Source organism: Felis catus, chromosome B2 (genome assembly GCF_018350175.1).
Source record: "Felis catus isolate Fca126 chromosome B2, F.catus_Fca126_mat1.0, whole genome shotgun sequence".
In the NCBI taxonomy this organism is placed as follows: domain Eukaryota; kingdom Metazoa; phylum Chordata; class Mammalia; order Carnivora; family Felidae; genus Felis; species Felis catus.
Window position 1 is genome coordinate 117,008,785 of NC_058372.1, and position 20,964 is coordinate 117,029,748.

General features: G+C 39.5%; 1 protein-coding gene across 9 annotated transcripts in view; it reads left to right on the plus strand.

The window, feature by feature from the left end:
* L3MBTL3 (L3MBTL histone methyl-lysine binding protein 3) overlaps positions 1-20,964 on the plus strand; it is a 126,467-nt gene that overhangs the window by 2,930 nt on the left and 102,573 nt on the right. For 8 of the 9 annotated variants that reach the window (XM_023254343.2, XM_023254344.2, XM_023254345.2 and 5 more), the window contains exon 2: positions 800-865. The exons of the other annotated variant lie outside the window; for it this stretch is intronic. The gene's annotated coding sequence lies outside the window, so the exon portion shown is untranslated. The remainder of the gene's footprint in view (positions 1-799; positions 866-20,964) is intronic. 9 annotated transcript variants of the gene reach the window in all.

The following is a 20,964-nucleotide window of genomic DNA, read 5'->3' on the forward strand; positions in this document are numbered from 1 at the left end:
ATCCCTATTTGTTTATATGGGAAAAACACTTAGCTGTTATCTGTGATTTGAGATGGGTCTATAAACTGGGTTGGAAACAATTGTTTGTTTTTATATATTTATCCTTGCCTTTACCTTTGATCAACTTTTCATCAGGAGTCACAACGGGTCGTTTCATTTTGAATATTAATAAAAACGCAAAGTGTTTACAACTCTGAAAAAAATGAAAAAGTCCTTTGGTTGAAATTTGTCTTTTATTAAACTGATCATTTTATTTGCCAGTAAATAGAATTAAAGGCTGGTATTTAGTTTTTTAACCGTGCAGTTTCATACAGTCACAAAATAAATAGTATCTTTTAGTTCTAGGAGTGTAATTTTGTTTCACTAAGATCTTATTTCAGAATACTTTGTATAAGTTGTGATTTAAATATTTACATATATGGGAAAAAACTGCTTACATAATATCTATTCATTTGTCAATGTGTGTTGTGCAAAGTAACTTCAATTTTAAACATAAAGGCACTGAGAGAAATTAAAGTTGAATTAAATGATCCCTGTAACTTTTACCTGTGGGCGGTACAGTGGGGGAAAACTTTAGTTTAGGAATTTAGGATAAGGGTATAAATATGAATGATAAAACCCACTTCATCTCATCCAGAACTATTTTGTTTTTAGTATACTGAATGGTATTGTGTGCAATTATGCAATAAGTCAGCGATTCAAAAATGCAACGTATTAATTGTGGATGTGAAGTCTTCTTTTTTTACGACAGTGCATTGATTTTACTTTTCGTCTCTTTAAATTAATGCTGGACCTTTAGGAGAAGTCTTGGGGGTGGACAGCAATCCCAAAGACCACCAGACAGTTATTTCTTCACTGCCACTAGGTAAGATTTGCTTGTTAAACAAATTACTTGGTATACTTGGCAGCTGTTAAAAGCTGCAGTTGGGGGTCAGGAAGGAGAACGTGGAACAGGGTTGGCAGGAAGATACCATTTTGTGGGTGCTGCTTTGAATGCATGAAAGTCTTGACATTAAGTGTGATGAGGCTCAAATAAAACATTACGAAAAGTTGAGATTGTCCTGGAAAATTTTTGGACAGGCCCTTTTACTAGACTCTTAATTTGCATCTCAATTGTACCTGTTTTCTATGGCAAGTACATAGTTTTATTCTTTGGAATTGAAAAAATGGGAAAACTAGAAGCAAGCATTTGTAATTTAATGTAACTGTTATCACACAGTGACACGGAAGATTCTGGAACTTGTTAAAATTTTGTCGGTGAAATTTACAGTGAGAGCTTTGGGGCATTTAAGTAATTTAACTTCGGTGGCTCAAATCCAACATGGGCCGACTTGTGCCAGATGTCACGTCAAAGGTTTGTAGTGACTTTCCAGCATGTTAGCACAGACGTGTCAACTTTTGGACATACCCCTGCAAAGAATATAGCTGTTGTCTAATAAGATCTCTTTGGTAATTTTGGAGGGTGCTGGTTTGTCTCCAGTCATGCAGGGCCTGCTTTCAGGACAAAGGTTGTCCTCAGGCAAAAGGGTCAGTCCTCGTAAATAAAGCATCAAAGTATGTCCGCGCTACTCTACTGCTTTCTTCTATTTATACTCTTTTTTTTTTTTTAATTTTAATTGTAGAGAGAGCACGTGCAAGCGGGGGGAGGGGGGCAGAGGGAGAGAAAGAGGGAGAGAGAGAATCTTAAGTAGGATCCATGCTCAGTGCCGAGCCGACGTGGGGCTCTATCTCAAGACCGTGGGACCATGACCTGAGCTGCAACTGAGAGTCAGATGCTCAACCGACTGAGTTACCCGGATGCCCCTGTTTCTACTTTTTGTTTTCTTTCCTCCTTTTAATTTTTTCCTTTCCTTTTTTTTTTTTTTTTTTTGCTTCTTTTCCTTCTGTTTCTCTATCTTAAGTAATAAAGGAGTCACTGATTCTTGTTTGGCAAAAACAGCACAGAAGCAGTTAGCCTTACTTTTTATGAGTAGGACTAATAACCCTCATTGGACTACCTTATAACCAGGATAGGCATGATCTAGATGTCAAAACGGAATAATTACTGATGTAAAAATGATCATTAACAGGAATTTATTGTCATTTTCTGCTTGTGGATAGTCTTGAACGGCGTAATTAGCAAAACAAGTAGTTGGGGTCCATGTATATGATGCAGTAGAGACAGCGAGGCAGGAACAACCCCAAGAAGATCATGTAGACAGAAGTAGAGAGCAGGCAGAGTAAAAGGTGATTCCTAGGATGGTGAGTTCAGGCATGCTGAGTGGAAGACAGTGACAGTTTTTCTTCATTTGGGGAGTCATTGTGGCTGTGGATAGAGCGGTAGAGTGGGAATCAGAAGGCAAGTTAACCTCTAAATGTATCACGTTGTGTAAGTCACTTTACCTCTTCCAGCCTAGATTTCCCCATCTGGAACATGGGAGCAGGAGTGCTTGTCTTGCTTTCTTTGTTGAAAGGATAAAATAAAATAAGGGTTTGAGAACTACACAGAGTTATTCAAATGTTTGGTAGTCGTATTACCATTTTACCTTAGTCAGGCTTTGTGAAGGGCAGGAAGGAGGTTGTCAAGGGCAGAACAGAGTGATTTAATTCCTAGCTGAAATTATTAGGTTAGTTGCTGGTGTATATATTATATGGACTTGTCACAGTATTTCCAGGGGATATTTCTTTTCTTTAGGAAAAAGGTAGTTTATCTTTAATAGCGTCGGCTCATTGCAAGAAGGGACCGTGTTTTAATATGGTGCTGAATATAAACTGAAATTTATTTATCCCAACCTAGTCATTTAATAGGTAGGAGTAAGTGAAATAAATCAAATTTAAAATGATGCCTAATTGTGGAAATGGGAGGGTGGTGATAGTAGAAGGGTTGGTGTGAAGGGAATTCGTGTGCTGTAATTAATATTTTAGTTGCATGAATCTGCTGGGAAATGGAGATGAGAAAATAGGTAACTGGGGTAGGGAGGATTTACATGCTAGAGGTGGGAAAATGGGTCCTGCACGTGACTGTGGATTTAGGGAAAGGTCCTCACAGGGCTTCCCTTTACCCCACTTATGTTTTCCAGCCCCCTTTGCCACTTTATTCTAATTATAACCAACTATTACCTAGATAGGAAAAAATAAAGTCACAACTACTCTCTGTCATTATTCTAAACTCGCTGATAGTGAACTTGACAAACGCTGACAAGTTTTTGTTGGTTGTAGTTCATCTTTCTTCTCTTGTAGACTCTCCAATCAATGTTCTAAGAATTCAAAAACAATACTGTTGGAGAGAAGAAATAGGTGTCCTGTTGAATTAGTCCTTGAATAGTTGAGGATTGATTCTTGAATAATTTCCACTGGTTTGTTTGGTAGTTTATTTCCAAGAAATATATATTTCAACCAAGGTTCTTTGTAGTCAGATAGGGTTAGGATGGGAAATTTTTAATAGAATTTGCTTCATGTGGTGTGGGACAAGTGTACCCTTGGAGTCCTAAGGGTGGGTATCCTTAGTGATCCCTCTTGCAGTGTTTCTACTAGTTAACCAATTTTTAGTGAGCTCTTAAAGTGCTGAACACCAAAAGACTAGGTCTTTGCCCATGAGTTCCCTAGATCCTAACCCCAAGGACTGGGCTTAATCCTAAACTCTGTTAATAAGAGTATAGCAGCTGCACTTGGTACCAGTAGGAAAAAACAAGGGACCCAGCACTCTTGGGAACCAGCGAGTCTGGAAACCAGATTCCTGGGTTTACTGATGCAGGACAGTGCCATATAATTGTATATACATGGCACAATATAGCTCATCCTTTCTTGAGTGAGATCCTTTAAAATGACAAAGCATGGAAGAGACTGTCTGCTCCAGTATGTTTGTATCCTTTTCATGCATATTAGGCTGATCGCCTTTGTTATTTCCTACTGAAATTCAGGGCATCCGTAGAAGATATATTTTGTAAAGGACTTCATTACCCAGTGGGAATATTTTCAGGTTTGTTTTTTTGTTTTTTTTTTTTTGTTTTTTTTTTTTACTAAGGTAAATTATTTCACTGACACTTGAGGATATGAGTAAATAGTGGCAGACTATGAACTAGTTTGTACTGATTGTAGCAATAGCTATGCAACAAGGGGAGGAAAGCAAAACACCAGGAAAGGTACCCTTGCAATGTAACTGAGTCGGATTGATGAAGTCAAATCGAGAAAGACGTTAAAAAACTCCCCATTTACGAGACAGGGTGCTTGGGGGGATAGAACAAGGATGTTTGAGAAGAACTTAAGCGAAATTGGTCGATCTTGGCTGAGAGAACTTCTCGCGAGTCTTGGTTTCCTCAGAAGTGGACCTAGAATTGGTGACTTGAACCGTGATTGGAAGAATTACTTGTGTATTATACATAGTAGCAAAATGCTTACTTTATTATTATTTCTGTAAGGGTTCTGTGTCCGTCAACTAATATTTATTGAGCACCTATTTTTTAGAAGACTCAGGTAGGGAGTGCTTCACATAATCAACACGTAGAACAGAGTTGAATGAATGAAGGGTTAGGGCTCCAAAGCAATCAGCAGTCCTTGGCCTCAGCGTGTTCATAAATCTGGTTGAGGGGAGAACCCACACACATACAGTGATGAACAAAACAAAGCTGTGGTTGAGTGCTTGGGAAAGGTCGAGGTGAATGTGGTAAGTACTGTGGTAGTACCACTGGGTGTAGTGTCCAACCTGTTGCTAAGGGAAGGACCTGGGAGGGAGGGTGTTGTCTGCAAAACAGTGTCAAGTGTTGGTATGTTAGGTGTAATTGTATGTTGAGTGCCTTCTGAATGTCAAGCATTGAACTGGGCACTTTTTATATTCATTCGTTCATGCATCCATCCATTCATGCATCCAACAAATACTGAGTGCCTTCTGTCTGCCCAGGTACTGTTCTAGGCACTGAGTACTGTCTAATATTTTCACAAACTTTGAGCATTTGGTATTATTATTTCACTTTTGGAGCAATCTGGTGCTCAGAGATGTTTAGTAACTTGTCTAAGTTCATAACATGCAGTTTGAAAGGGGTGGAGCCGTGGAAAATGATACTGGTTTATGATTGTTTTGTTAAGGTTTCCAGTTTTCAAAAAAGCAATTCTTTGAATAGTTTTAAGAAAACACGTTTCCAGATTAATGTATTTGCTCTTACACATTTGTTTACTAAGATAAGCAATAGCAAACAGGTATCACAATAAATAATGGGGAGAGAACTCTATCTCTTTCCTTTTCCCTTTTTTTTTTTTCTTTTTTAAACCAAGCATTGAGAAAAAGACCAATTATTGAGTTGTACTGAAAAGAACACCTTGGCCTAGCTCATGGCCTTGAAATGATCACAAACTGTTAAGAAAACATAACTCAGATTAGGTTGAGAATTACTGGGCTTATTTATAAAGAGGTTCACTTGTTCTTTGTAGGAAGAGATGGGATGCGGCAGCGGGGTTAGTTCTGAAAAAAATGTAGATCAGTCAGTAGAATGGGACTTACGTTTTTTAAAGTGAACTTGAAAGATGATGGGATTTACTCAGAAGGCAGGATTGTAGAAGGAAGGAAGAAAATTTAATTGAGGGAGAGAGAAATTGGTGGTGAGAAACTTGGGGCAGGGCTGAATGTAGCATACTGGAATCAAAATTAAAAAAAAAAAACAGGAAATATGACTAATAATATATTCAACAACAGTGCTATGGTTACTGTTCTACTCCTTAACCAGAAGAGTATGCTCATGTTTGCCAAATGAAGTGAAGAGTCTCTATTTATTCATTGGCTAGTTCTGTGTTGCAACAGGAGTCAGATAGTATCTCCAGTGTGTGAGTTACGGTCCCTCAGGCAGAGCTTTAGTCTGACTTAGAAGGCTACCCCTGCATGCATTCATGAAGGGGTGATGGACTGCTTCTCCTCTAAGGAAGCTCTATCACCCTTTAAATTTTTTTAAATTTGTTTTTTTTTAATGTTTATTTATTTTTGAGACAGAGAGAGACAGAGCATGAATGGAGGAGGGTCAGAGAGAGAGGGAGACACAGAATCCGAAACAGGCTCCAGGCTCTGAGCTGTCAGCACAGAGCCCGACGCGGGGCTCGAACTCACAGACCGTGAGATCATGACCTGAGCCGAAGTCAGAAGCTCAACCGACTGAGCCACCCAGGTGCCCCCACCCTTTAAATTTTTTTGAGCACTTACTACATGCCAGGCTGTTTTAAGATTGGACAGTAGCTTTACATTCTGTGTAATTTTGCAGAATTAAACTACTTCGGTAGGAGAACATTTTGAGTAGGATTGTTCAGGCACCAAAATCATTCGATCATTTGCCCCCATCTGTTACACTGACTGAACCCTGAACTCTGAATTGAAATTCCTAAGAGGTCAGTCTGGTCAGGTGGTTGAGATCCACTTTGTGTTCCTGTTAGCTAGATTTGAGGCCTAGCTGTTCAGTCTGTTGATATGGAGTTTAGCTACCAATGGTTATCAACATAAACCTGTAGACTTGACTTCTGTGAAAGAAATAAAATCTGGTCACAGCTACTTTATTAGATACAAAAGAGAAATCAAGTGTAAATCTTAATTTTAGCTCTGTGTTCTATAAAAAATACGAAGCAGAGTAAGAAAAAAGAAGGTACTACTTTTAGCGTTTAAAAAATTATGAAATGAAATAAGAGAAAAGAACAAGATACTACTTTTAGTTTTTCTTTTTTGAGTTCATGCATATTTTGCATAACCATGGACATATCTGTGTCAGACAGGTTCTTGTTCTTTTTATGCCCTTTGAGTCCCTTTAATGGGTGTAAAATTTGTATTATGACCCTATTAGTGTAGTGATGTTGATGATATGTTAGCACTTGTCAGGATGTTTTTGCCTCAAACTGAGATATCTTCTACTCTGTACATTGAAAATGAACTTACCAATGAAAGCATTTGATGAGAGTGTGTTAAATATGCCATAGGCCTGTTAATGTCAGTTTGTGATTTCGTTTTCTGTGTACATTTTTTTTTCTTGAAAGGCATTTTTCATTTTCTGTTCCTCCTTTAGAGGAAGTAAGTAGGTTAGGCCACAGAATCTCAAATAATTCATCCTTCTTACAGTAACAAGCGGGAAGGCAGGAAGTTGAGATTTTTGTCAAGTTTGCTTTCAGTGACTACCCCTTTGCATAGAATCTTCATGGCAGAAAAGGTAGCAAATCAGATAAACCATGGCTGCATTCATAGGGTCTTTCTCATTAAAACATGACCAGGACATACAGGTTTTGAGAAAATATCAGTAAGAAGGAACCATCCTAATAACCAGTTTCACGTTTGAAGGAAGCATAGATCAGGCATCTACTATATAAGGATAGATGTGGGCAGAAGACCCAGATTCTCGAGGATTTGTTCTTGATGGTACAGAGATTTCATTTCTCACATTGAAATGATCTAGAGTTTTGCCTGCCTCAAATCTATGAACTTGGGCCCTGGGGGCAAAATTTCACATCTCTCCACAAAAGATCTCAATTCCAGGATGTGTGCAATTCAGAGTTCTTATCAGGCGGGTGAGTAGGGATATCAAAGCTGGTATCTGTCATGCTTGATTTGAAAGGAAAATTTTTCTTTGTAGCAATATGTGTTTGTTGAGAGATGCTTCAAGTGTGAGTTTAGATTTTTCTCTTATCCTTATTGAATAATCCTGTTTAAGAGGTTTGAATTTAACTTCTTTTGATGTGTTCTCCACTGACACTTAAATAAGGAGAGTTTCTTGGAGCAGTAATGTTACGCTTCTGCCAAAGAGATAAATAAATACTTAGCAGCATAGCTGTTAGTTAGAATTTCACCGGAGAATATGAGATAGATGGACAAATAAAGATCTTTTTTCTGATTTCCCCTGTCCCAAATTTCCACCCACAAGTAGTCTGTTGCATTTTCCCCTTCTCTTTTTATTCATTCATTTGATAAATTTCATTGATACCTACAGTGGATATTCATAAGGCATAAGGAAATGAATAAAGCAGGGTCTCTTTCTTCCAAAGCCTCCTCTCAGTAGATCATCATGATACAGTGTAACAAGGATTGTGATTGGGGTATAGATTCTCTCTTCCCAGTCCCACTTCTGGTATGTCACTTACACATACTCCAGTACTTGTACAGAGAGAGACTCATTCTAGTCTCCTTTTGGTAGGGGTGGGGGGGTTGGGGAGGTGGGATCCCATCTCTAGTTTTCATCTCTCTTTCTCCTCCCAGCCTTTTGCAGGTCCTGGAACCGCAGTCGATATGTGAGGAAGCTTTTATACTTCCTCGGCAAAAATATCCTTAAGGTTGCCAATGGACTACTCTTGGGTCATTGTTCGGAGATTATGTTCTTCTTACGTTTTTTGGTTGTTAGAATGTTCTTTCCTTTATAAGAGTGTGGCAGAACTAATAGCTACTGACCTTGTGTCAGTTTCCCAGATTCATTTGGAAATTGTACATGTCCATGAAATCCAGAGCCTTGCCATTGTTCTTAACCTCCCATTTTACTTTACCTTCACCTCTGGACTCCTGAGAAATCAAGTAGGGCGTGGTGGTGCAAAGGTCTTGGCCCTTGCAGTTATCATTCCTCTGTGCTGGTATGCTTTAGATATTGGGTGAACTGGTACTTGGAGGGAATATGGACACTGGAGAGCAATTTGTTTTCTTTTCTTCAGAAAACCACAGTTCTGTGTATTGAGTGTCTGCCATGTGCAAAAACACTCCCAGCATGCATAATTTAATTTAATTTAACTTTATTTTATTTTTTTAATGTTTGTCTATTTATTTTGCGAGAGAGAGAGCGTGCACAAGCAGAGAGGAAGGGAGAGAAAGAATCCCAAGGGGGTTCCGCACTATCAGCGCAGAGCCCTATGCGGGGCTCAGTATCATAAACCACGAGATTATGACCTGAGCTGAAATCAAGAGCCGGACGCTCAACCAGCTGAACCACCCAGCTGTTCCTACTTAGCGTGCATGATTTGGAAAAAAGTTTTTACATCTCTGTAAAGTGGCTCTTCCCATTCCATTTTATAGATGAAGGTGCCTAAGCCTCAGGAGAGGTGAGGTACCCTACCCAGGAATATGCAGTAATTTGTAAATTGTGAAGCCAGGATTCAAACATGGGTACTCTGGCTCCAGAACCCGTGCTTGCCAGCCTAGATTGGCTTCTGTGTTGACTGAAATACAACATACTGGGCGCTGTGGTATAGTCTGAGGGACACTGTCTTAGGAGATAAAAGTTTGTTTCTAGGCTGGGTGACTTCAGTTTTCTTGTCTGGAAAATGTAATCAGTCATAAGAGGTAGTTGTGAGGGTCAGATTGGTTGGTATTCTTGAGATCCTTTAAATTTTTTTTGAACGTTTTATTTATTTTTGAGACAGAGAGAGACAGAGCATGAATGGGGGAGGGGCAGAGAGAGAGGGAGACACAGAATCAGAAGCAGGCTCCAGGCTCTGAGCCATCAGCCCAGAGCCCGACGCGGGGCTCGAACTCACGGACCGTGAGATCATGACCTGAGCTGAAGTCGGCTGCTTAACTGACTGAGCCACCCAGGCGCCCCTATTGAGATCCTTTAAAATGACAAAGCATGGAAGAGACCGGCTGTTCCAGTGTGTCTCTGTCCCCTTCGTGCACATTAGGCTGATGGCCTTTGTCCGATTACCCCTTTGTAGCCTTGTGTTTGTGAGTATGTGCGTTCTCCCCTTGCAGGCTGTGTACCTGTCTCATGTCACGGAGGTACCGGCCATCGGAGAGTGAATCAGAAAACTGTAGACAGGCCTTAGGAGTCAGAGGCCGTATCTTTCTCAGAATCACTTTCTCCAGCCTCGACTTCAAGGGCTACAAGTCCTGAGGGCATTCCCCCGTTGTAGATACTATGAATCTCAATACTCGAATGCCGGTTGGGAACTAGGTCAGAAGGTGGCATCTGTAGTGGAATCTAACCTAAAGATGAATACATTTTTATCCTGTAAAACACTACCTCCTTTCATGTCATTTCCTGAATTTATTTTCCATCGCTCAGCATTTTCCCAAAGGTCGGACGCAGGGGGGTGGGAGGGCTCCATGGAATTCGATGTTCTGTGATAATAGAGTCACAAGGCCAAGTGACTGTGGGACGCTTTGGCGCGCTGCTGCTGAGGTACTCTGTACATCTCCTGGAGACCCTGAGGGGATCCCACATCTCTTCCAACAAAAAACTTGTTATCACAGGGCAGGAATCAATGGTCTCCTAAAAGTTGCGTTTTGAGGGACAGACTGGGGTACGTTGCCCTAGCCTTTCATCAAGTTTTGTTTCGAAGCCTTAGCCTGGCCTGCAGTGTGTAGTCAGACCAGCCTGGTGGCAGGGAGAGCCTGGCCTTCAGGCCCAACCCCCTCTGCTTATGGCGGACCTTCTCCATCATTTCAGAGGTATTGTTCTGTTAAGAAAGGTAATAGTCACGGGAAACAAAAGCAAAAATAAACCATTGGGACTACAAATAAAAAGCTTTTACAAAGAAAGGAAACCATTAACAAAACAAAAAGACATCCTACTGAATGGGAGAAGATGTTTGTAGATGATATATCCAATAAGGGATATCCAAAGTATAGAAAGAATTTCTACAACTTAACAACAACAAAAAATCCCAATCTGATTAAAAAACGGGCAGAGGACTTGACTAGACTTTTTTCCAAAGCGGACATGCAGATGGCCATCAGACAAATGAAATATGCTTGACATCACTAATCATTCAGGAAATGCAAATCAAAACCACAATGAGATAGCACCTCTTACCAGTCAGAATAGCTAGTATAACAAAGACAAGAAATAGCATGTAGTGTAAAGGGAACCTTCATGCATCGTTGGTGGGAATGCATTTTGATGCCGCCACTGTGGAAAATAGTAATGGAACTCCTCAAAAAATTAAAAATATATGTCCAGCAATTCTACCAGGTATTTACCCAAAGAAAACAAAAACACTAATTTGAAAAGATAACATACACCCCTGTGTTTATTTGGGCCTTATTTATAATAGCCACGATACAGAAACAACCCAAGTGTCCATCCATAGATGAATGGATAAAGAAGATGTGGTATATATACGGTGGAATATTACCCGGCCAAAAAAAAAAAAAGAAAGAAAGAAAGAATGAGACGTTGCCATTAGTGACAACACGGATGGACCCAGAGCATATAATGCTAAGTAAAACAGGTCAGACAGAGAGACACAAATACCACATGATTTCACTTGTATGTGGAATCTAAAAACAAATGAACAAAAAAACAGTCTTGTGCAAATAGAGAGCAGAATGCTGGTTGTCTAAGGGGAGGACGGTGAGGGGACGGGCAAAATAGATGAAAGGCATTAAAAGGTTAAAAAAAAAGCTAGTTGTCTTTTCTGGAGCTATGTAAATATGAGATATTATTATTATTAACAATAAAATACCTACTTTGATGTAGTGATCTTGAATCTTGTGATGCAGATTTTGAGTAAGTGCTCTACCGTAAGAGCTAGTATAGAAATAAAATTCAATGAAAGAAACGAAAGTAATTCTAGCTTTTTTTAAGGTCACTTGAGTAGCTTTCATGAACTCAAACAATTGTTAAACCAGATAATTATAATAAAAAGACAACAGTTTATTGATTGCTTACTATGTGGGAGGCAGTATGCTCAGGTATTACCTGATGTATCTCGTGGAATCCCCACCCGTGCCCACTTAAGAAAGGTTCCTCCATTCCCCACACTTTATAGGTGGGGGAATTGAGACTTCCAGAGATGAACTGCTCAGGAGCTACCCTTAGGTAATTATCAGATTTTGCCAAGTGAAAGGAAGCGGAGGAAGGGAGGGAAGTGGTTGAGGAAAGGCTGAGGGATAGAAGGGGGGACTGGTGAGAAGATGGCAGGTGTTAAGGATGATCCATGAAGTATTTGATGAGCACCTGTGAAAGGGTGACGAGGAGCTGGGTAGGTGGGGTTAGGGAGGCTCAAAGCAGTTTCCTAAGCCACATTAAGAAGGTGTTTAGCAGTGGAAAGCAGCTTTTTAGGTGATGTTACCGAATAATGATATTAGGACTTTTTGTAGGTCACAGTGTGCCAGATAGAGCATTTGGTTAGCGACTGATGATTTCTACAAAGTAAACAAAAAGCCAGCTTCAGTTGATGGTATGAAAGTGGGCATCTTAGCAGCAAGGCATTAGATGGACTTTTCTCACTGATACACGTTGCTCTGTATCTCTTTGCTGTGTTTCTTCTGCATAGTTTGCATTTTTGTTTGGTTCGCGGTAATGATTTTAGGGTTAACATTCCTGACTCTTTACAGAAGATAGGTTGCTCTGTTAACCCAAACTGATCAACACCAGGTGCTGATATCTCAGTTCTGTCATCTGACAGAATTTTAATCCGATTCTGCTTTTGAGGTGATGTTTACCCTCATAAGCACTTCCAATTCATAGCCATATCATCTCTACGCCTTATTTTTGAAAAATGTGCCTATTAACTATAAGACTACAAAATACAACCCTAAAAAAAGCAATTGTAGCATTATTGAAACAATTTGACTGCTTTTAGTGAACATTAGCTAGCCATTCTTCTCGAAATAATATTTTGAAACTGTGGTTTGAGCAGGAATGGCCTGGCTATAGGTAGCTGCCTTTCTTCATAATCTTTATTTCCCACCTTATCTGCAGATTGAGACTTTTGGTTTATAGGCAGTGCCCACTCTTTCAGTTTATTTTGAGCATCCTAGATTGGGTGGCTTATCTCTCAGGACTGTTAATCTTGTCTTCATCTCAGCCCCAGGTAGGTTCATCACCTTGCCGGTGCTGTAGGAGCTCAGCACTGGGGGAGTCCAAGCCCCTCACTCAGAGCCTCCGCCTTATCCACTCAGGGCAGAGATGAATGAAGGGATTGTATGAAGGGGGGGTCATGAAGGACACGCAAACTCTGTTTATCTCTTGTCAAAATAAGATAAGGGTAGATTCTTGACGTCTGTGAAGAATACATCCCAAGGCAATCGCCAATTCCCAAATTGAAAGAAATCATTGTAACATACAATTCCTTCCTTCAGATTGCAAAAGTATAACTGAAAAATGTAAATGATCTCTCTAGACCTGAACTACTTATCTTGCTTGATGAGCAATTTTTGTACTGTCTGGAGCACTTATTGAAACAAATTCACACATCTTTTCTACTTACTTCCTTTTGGAGCATTTGGTAGTTTTGTTCACACAATGTGTCTGAGTCATCATTACATTTGACATTTCAGTCTTTAATTTATCTGAAACTTCTATTTTGTGGCTAGGGCCTATCACTTTCATAAACATTTCCATACACCCCTCATTCTGTCATCAACACTAGAATCAACTAGCAGTTAATTGTGTTTGTTTCATTTCTTAACAAGAAACAGAGTTTTATCTTTTTATTCACAGTGGCCGTAGTGTAAGACTGAGTGCTGTGAATAAGGGCCTACCTGGACCTTGGCTGACCCAGCGGCTTGTCCTCGTCCCTCAGCTTTATGCATGTCTCATTCAGAATTGTGGCTTTGCAAAATGACAAATTACTAAATGTCATGGGAACTTCAGATGCTACTCAGGAATGGTAGAAACCATAAATAGTCTGTGAATGCCAGGAATCTACTGTATACTTCTGATACCTGAATTGTAGAGAAGCAAACCCTATCCTTCCTCTTCTCATCCATCTGTAGAGCTGGTGCATTTGCATATGTCGTTAAATACCTGCTATTTAAATTACCCAAGAGCTTTGGGGAAGTTGACTTCCCTTAGTGACTTCTGTGCTAAAGCTTCTGTTGTTGGCAGCAATAACAAGCTAACTATTTTCATGGGAAGACATGCCTTTTATTACGTGGACTATGCTAAATAAACCTGGAAAAGGATTTTAAAACATTTTTTTCATTAATTTATTTCTTTAAAAAACATTTACACAGTCAATAGGTGTGAAAGAATGTCCAGACAGTTTCCTCCCATGGCAGGCTTTTCAGCAAAGTATTGCTCCTTCCTGGAGTCAGCCACTGTTAGCAGTTTTTGAGGAATCCTTACAGAGAAAACGTATGCGTATACAAGTAATACACACACGTATATATACACGCATGTATATACACATATATGTATGTATGTACACACACACACACACACACACACACACACACACACACCCCTCCCCTTTTGTTTTATAGAAATGGTAGGAGTGCCCGGGTGGCTCACTTAGTTAAGCGTCTGATTTGATTTTGGCTCACATCATGATCTTGTGGTTCGTGAGATCGAGCCCTGCATCAGGCTCTGTGCTGAACGTACAGAGCCTGCTTGGGACTGACTCTCTCTCTCTCTCTCTCTCTCTCTCTCTCTCTCTCTCTCTCTCTCTCTCCCCTTTCCCCAAAGTGCATGCACATGTGCTGTCTCTCTCACTCGCTCTCTTGTTCTCTCTCTCTCTTTCTCTCTCATTCTCTCTCTCAAAATAAATAAACTTACAGAAAAAGAGAAATGGTAGCACACAGTTTTTATACCTTGCACAAAATTAGAGTATTAGTAGTGTCGTGGAGCTTTTTCTGTATCAGAATGTAAAGAGCTTCCTCACTGTTTTTTCTAATGGCATTATATACTGTATTGATGTACCACAGTTGTCCTTAGTCGATGGACTTTTGGATTGTTTTCCAGTTATTTTAACATTACAAACAGGCCCATGTGAGTATCTATAGAATAAATTTCTGTGAGTAGAACTACTGAATTGGAGGATACGTTCTTGGAAATTGATCTCCAGAGAGGTTGTTTTAATTTATAATGCCACTATCAATACATGAGCGGGCCTGGTTCCCCATATTCTCGTAACAGAATTTTTGAAAATATTAACGAATCTCCTCACTGCCTGATGTTTCTTGCAAACTAGTGTTATATGGTAGGCCGAGAATTCCAGAGACTGAGGAAGTTCATCCATTAGATACAGTGTCCCAAGGGAAAGGCAAGTTGCACAGCTTTGGTTTGGAGACAAGGAATCCTGCAGGAGAAAGATACAGAAGGTAATTCTGAGTACAGTGTTGCATGTCATTTAATCTGTCCTCCAGCCCTTTTGTTGGAGGCTTAGGGCAAGAAGATTGTAATAAAAATGAGTCAAAGTGACAGTGAACTGTTTCACAGAGGGGGGCTTTGGAAGTAGAATACATCTGAATAGGTGCCAGCAGTAATGGTGTCTGCCTTCAGGAAAGTCAATGGCTCCTAACAATGGGTGGCTCCTAACAATGGGCGTCCACAGAAGCACATTGGACATCAGAAGCCTTGATTTTAGCCATTTCCAGCCATGATATGAAAGCTAGTGGGAATCAAAAGCTGCATTGGTGTATTTGCTGGATATGTGAACTCCAAAGTGGTCCTTTTTGACGTCAGCAGTGGCTGGAGATCCTTAGGATTTAGAAGAGGTTATTGGGAGGAAAGTGGTAGATCTTGGCTGATAGCACAGAGGATCCCTCATGGGGCACTTTTAAGGTACTTCTTAGGAAACCTCGGCATCGTTAACAAGAGATTTGGGATGAGATTTTCTGCAGAATGAGAAATGCTGTCTGACCTGCACTGTGAGTGACTCTATTACCTACCTGCTTTTTATGGTCCGTGGAATATAGTTATGCATGGGATTGTGGAATAGTGCCAGGTGACAAAGAAAACATAAAACCTGTGCTTCTAAAAAATGTGCTTCATTCTTAGGAACCCAGCTAATTGCAGTGAAAAGACTTTGTATATATGCAAGTGCACACGCTTATGGAGGCTGAAAACCAGAGAGGGAGACTTAGGCTGTCATGAAGAAGCAGCTTCTGTGAAAATCATGCTGGTTGATGGCTGTTCTGTCTGATGAAGAGATGATAGAAAAATACCTAATCTGTCCTAGCCTTTCACACTTCCTGTGGTAGTGCAAGTAGCCCTTTTGCTTCAAAATCAGATAATGGGAAGGACCACACGGTAAATATTCTTATGCGAAAATATTTTATACAAATATCCACAAACCTTAGAACAATGAAGGGAAACAGTTTTTTAATAAATTTTAGATATGTGTTTATACATAAGGTACACTGTATAGCATTACCAATGTTTTGTATTTCCAAAAACGTGTCATGAGCATTTACTGCAGGTTTTGTACAGTGCTGACTTTCCTATTTCTTCTTTCTGCTCCTTCTAGTCACAGACAGGATTTTGCTGTTGTGAATTTTATGCATTTGTGTTTTAGGTGGGAAATTCGATTCCCATTGCATACGTGTCTTAATGACAATTTGTTAACACGCATGTATTTGATAATATTTTATTGAAAGGATACACATTGCACTGATATACATAAATCAACCACTTTGACCCTAGTAAACTGGTTTCTGGATTTGTCATGCCTGAGTAGTTACATAGAGAAAAGTTGGTTTAGCCAGATTCTTAGAGGGATAAGACTGAGACAAGACAAGACAATGGTTGGGGGGAAAAAAGCCCAGGATTGGAATCAGACTGACCTGGATTCAGATCTTGGGTATGCCACCAAATATGCTTTTGGGTGAATTACTGAACTCTGCAACTCACTTTCTTCAACGTATACTGGAAGGATAATAGAACCCATCTTTTAGTGAGACAGAAATAAATGAAATAATATATATAAATTGTGCTTTGAATCCTTTTCTGGAAGGTGAAATGGAATTAATAAATTACAAAGTATACGTATTATGTCTGACACTGAGTACCTGTGAATAAATGTTATTGTAATTAAAAAAGAACAGTAAAACTTTTCAATGGATCATTTGGGTTTTACCCAGTTTATCCACCAAGGGAAAAATTATTCTGTCTCTCTACTGTCTATCAAGAAAAAGTTGCCCCTCCTACAGCACTTACAAGGGAAGTCAATTTTGTTGCTGATCTCAAGCTAGGTAGGAGTCCTAGAGACCATAAGGACAAGTCGTAATTCACTTACTAATTCACTGTTTCTTAAATTAATCTCCTTCAAGCCTTCACATCTTAGTTCCTCTTTTAAGGATTAAGTCCTAATGGTAGTGAAATCTAGTGCGTCTTCAAATTCGGACTGTATAAATTTTGAAATGATCAGAAATAGACTTAATATATAACATTTGACACTGGCTCATTTAAAGAGGACAAAGGAAGAAAGAATAAGGAAGAAAGAATATGTCTAATAAACTTCAACAAAAGATAGCTACAATTCAGAGAAACACAGGTTTATTTTTTTTTCTATTGACCATTTAAAAATAAATATATTCTATATCTAAAGAGACTGCCCTTAAAATGTATTTCTTTTATGGAATTTTGCAAGCACACACAGAAGTAAGATGTAGTATAATAAACTGGGTCCCTCACACTTCTTGAGAATTACCAGCACGTTGCCTCTTTATTTTACCACTTCACGCTCTTGACTGATTTATGGCAAATTCCTAACTTAATCATTCCATCTGTCAATTTCAGTTGACAAGCATGAAGTCTCCTTTTAAAAGTGCATGCCGTGATCATCCCTCTAGAAAAAGCAGCATCTTTGTATATCATCAAATAGCCACTGGCATTTAGGCTTCCCTTCCTGTCTAACCTCCTGTCTAACCATCATCTTCTTCTTTAAAAAATAGGTTAGGGATGCCTGGGCGGCTTAGTTGGTTGAGCATCTGACTCTTCATTTCAGCTCAGGTCATGATCCCAGGGTTGTGGCATTGGTTGGGTTCCACACTGAGCATGGAGCCTACTTCAGCTTCTCCCTCTCTCTCCCTCTGTCCCCCTCTTGCGTGCACATGTGCGCGCTCTCTCTGTCTCTCTCTCTCTCTCAAAACCTAAAAATTAAAAAAAAAAAAAAAGTTTAAATCAGGGTCCAAACAGATCTATAAATTATGATACTGTGATTTATTAATGTCTTTTAAATCTCTTAATCTAAATTTTAGATTTCCTCTTCCATCTATTTTTTTGTTTGTTTGTTTTACTCTGTGCCTTCTGTGCATGTGTGTATCCATGTGGCCAAAGCCAGTTTTTATCCTACATAGCAGTGGCTCTCACACTCTTTGGTCTCAAGTCTCCTTGACACTCTTAAAGAATGATTGAAAACCCCAAGGAGCTGTTGTTTGTATGGGTTATATCTATTAATATCTACTGTATTCAAAATTAAAATAGATAATGTAAACTATGTATTTACTTTTCAAAATAACAGTAGCAGACTGATTATATTAACATGTGTCTGCACAATTTAAATGAAATGTAATCATAGTTTCCAAAATTAAAAAATGAGAGAAATGGCAGTGTTTTACATTTTTGCACATCTCTTTAATGCCTGGCTTAATAGAAGAGAGCTGGATTTTCATATCTGCATTCAGTCTGCATTCAGTCTGTTGCAGTATGTTGTTCTGGTTGAAGTGTGTGAAGAAAATCTGCTTCACACAGATGTGAGTTTGGAAAAGGGGAGGAGTATTTTTTTTCATTTAATGGTGGACATTCTTCTATGATACTACACCAAAAGTTGACAAGTGGTAGTTTCTTAAAGGTAAGTTGCAGTGGGCAGTCTGAAACCCTAACAATGAACTTTTCATACTGTGTTATATTAAAATCCATCGGTCTGTCACGTACTTTGATTGGATCCTTTACTCATGCATAATTTTGTGACGTCAAGCATTGGTTATTTGGAAAATACTGCATCACTGAATTATGCAAATCTCCCAGATGTTGACGTAGGTCAAATATAAAATATTTAAGAAATCCTGCTCATCAATATCACCACCCATCTCCTTAGAAAATATGTAGCAACTGGGAAGCTGTCAGGCTCATGGTGGTGGATACACGTTTTCCGGAATCATGATTATCCCTTGAATGTTCAAATGGATCTTCAGCAACAAATGCTGTCAGTGTTTTCCTTGATGTCAACAGGCTCGCCTCGTTTATTCTTGACAAAATATTTGCCACATAGCCAAACCCGAAGAAACGTAGTTTGTTAAATAAAAATGCGCTCCATGAAAAAAGCAGCTTGTTCAACTTGCATCTCAGACAGTTCACAGGTGCTTTCCCTTGGTACTCTGACGCACCAGAGCGCTTTATGGGTGCTTTCTATTTCACCACACAGAATGTTAAAAAGATACGTATTCAAATATCCAGACTTAATGAAAGTTACTATTTTGCTTCATCAAGGATGCTGTTTAGCGAAACCAGCATTTGTTTACCCGTCAGTACCTGGCGGTAAAGGCTGCAATGACTGCTGCCTACTTGGGAGCCGCTACTCCGACACTTTCACCCACTGTTGCTTTTGTACCATCCGCACAGATGTCAGCATAGCGCAGAAGGCAGATAATGTGTTAGTATTTTTATGAAAATGATTCTGACTTCTTGGACCTTCTGAAAAGGTCTCAGGTCTTCCCAGGGTCTGTGGACCACACTTAGAGGAATGTTGCTGAAGAGTTTCTGACAGTCTGAATTTTACTTCTTATATTAAAAAAAAATTTTTTTTATGTTTATGTTTGAGAGAGAGAGAGGGAGTGCAAGTGGGAGGAGGGGCAAAGAGAGAGGGAGACACAGAATCGGAAGCAGGCTCCAGGCTCCGAGCTGTCCGCACAGAGCCTGACATGGGGCTGGAACTCACGAACCATGAGATCATGACCTGAGCCAAAGTCGGATGCTTTACTGACTGAGCCACCCAGGTGCCCCATTTTGTATATTTTTATGGTGTGATTTTTACGTGTCCCTTTGTCTCAGGTATTTCCTGCAAATGGACTTGATCAGATTAGGTTTGATTTTGTTTTTTCATGGCAAGACTACTTCCTGAATGGTGTTGGGTTTGTATTCTTAGTAGTCATTGATAGCCATTGCCTGCAGCCATTAATGTATCAAGGATTGAAAATGGTAATGTTTCAGTTCTGTCATTCCTTCTTTATTTATTAGCAGGATTCTTTCTAAACTGAAACTTCCTCTCGCCATTGATTTGCGTTACCCTGGAATACAGTTTGCATGGATCTCATGCAATATAGACAGGATAAATCCTTGTTTCTTTTTCCAGATAATGAGTTGGTTGCTGTGTAGTCTTAAAAGGTGATCAGTAGGTGTTCTTGGTTTGTTTGTTTGTTTTCAATGTCAGTATGAACTCGCAGATTTAAACTTATTTGATGTGTTTCAATTCATGCAGCTACTATTCTTTGGCCAGCAGGAGCCTCTTCAGATTGGTTTCTAAGTTCTTTTGATATGATCTCTGTTGTCTTTGATAGCTTCCTTGCTTTTTTTTTTTTTTTTTTTTTTTGACAAGAAGTTCCAGACTCATCTTGCACATTTCCTGCCACTGAACAGAAATCAGCCCCTTCTCTGGGAAGACCTCAGAGAAGTGCTATTTAGAGCCCACAGTCTGAGCACTTGGCTGCTCATCACTGTTGATTGGTGGTTGTTTCTAGATTCTGTCAGTGGGCAAGGCTAGAAAACATGCAAATTTTTTTAAGATTAAAATGCATTAAAAGATTAAAATTTAGGGACACCTGGATGGCTCAATTGGTTAAGGGTCCAACTTTGGCTCAGGTCACGATCTCATGGTTTGTGAGCTTGAGCTCCACATTGGGTCTCAGCTCTCAGCGCAGAGCCCACTTCGGAGCCTCAGTCTCCATCTCTCTCTGTTCCTCCACCACTTGCGTGCAAAAATCTGTAAAAAAATTTTTTTTAATGTTTATTCAGTTTTGAGAGAGACAGAGTGTGAGGGGGGGAGGGGCATAAAGAGGGAGACACAGAATCCAAAGCAGGCTCTAGGCTCTGAGCTATTGGCACAGAGCCTGATGCAGGGCTCGAACCCATAAACCGTGAGATCATGATCTGAGCCGAAGTCAGACGCTTAACCAATTGAACCACCCAGGTGCCCCTAAAAAAAAAAAAAAAAAAAAGTTTAAAAATGCATCAAATTTAGGACTTTAATCCATCTTCCATTGCTTATCAATGACACCAACATAATTATTTCTTTTATTCCATACCACATAGACAACAGTCTCAGAATAACAGTCTCAATACAATTACTAACAATATGATTATGGAAAACTTTTGCAGTTTA